Below are 813 nucleotides of genomic sequence, written 5' to 3'. Positions count from 1 at the left end.
GTTCCTTTATCCGCTGGTTTTATCACTATGTTTGGTAGTTGTTTTAGTTCCTTTAATGCTCTTTCTTCATCAGTCGTCAAATTTTCAACTTCCGGTCGATTTCTTAGGCCCGATATTTGTTGTTTGTCTTTGGAAATGAGTTCTAACACTTCTGGTGTTAAATATTCATCTTTTGGTTCCCAAGAGGATGGTAAATGGAACGGTTGTATGTGTGATTTGTCCGAATTATCATAATAAGTTGCTAGTTTTAGTCTTCTGTGATATTGTTGCATGTGACCCATAAACGATTGGCGATTATCTGAAAACCGTGTCAAGGTCGGGACGAATGTTAAACCTCGTCGCAGAAGGCTAAGATGGGCAGAAGTTGGATGGAAGGAAGTTGCCAAATTGATCACCGATTTGTCCTCCATGCTGTGTGGAGAGGGGTTTAGTTCTAGATCTAAAGGCCTAAAAAAGTTTTCCAGTGAATCCACATGGCTCTTGCAGTATCACTCGTCCAATGAATCTGATCGATTTCTGTGTCAAAAACTACTTTTGGTAGGGTTAGGGTTAGGGTTAGGGTTAGGGTTAGGGGTAGGGTTAGGGGTAGGATTTTAAAAGCTTTCTCGATGATTCCCCCTGCTTCGTCCGACGACTGGGCAGTTTGAACTAGGGAATCAAAGGTAATGCACTGGCCGGCGCTCGTCGTCCGTAGTTCACGGTTCCAAACGAACTCCTCTCCCTTAAATGTTTATATATCGGTTGTTGAGAGTCGCGTATACATTGATTTTATTTTTTTGACAGGTATGTAAGGTAAGTAAGTTGTGGTTTTTA

Source organism: Seriola lalandi, unplaced genomic scaffold (assembly GCF_002814215.2).
Source record: "Seriola lalandi dorsalis isolate HSWRI2012SDOR001 ecotype SW California unplaced genomic scaffold, Sedor1 jcf7180002054564, whole genome shotgun sequence".
NCBI classification, from domain to species: Eukaryota; Metazoa; Chordata; class Actinopteri; order Carangiformes; family Carangidae; genus Seriola; species Seriola lalandi.
This window is presented reverse-complemented; position numbering follows the sequence as displayed.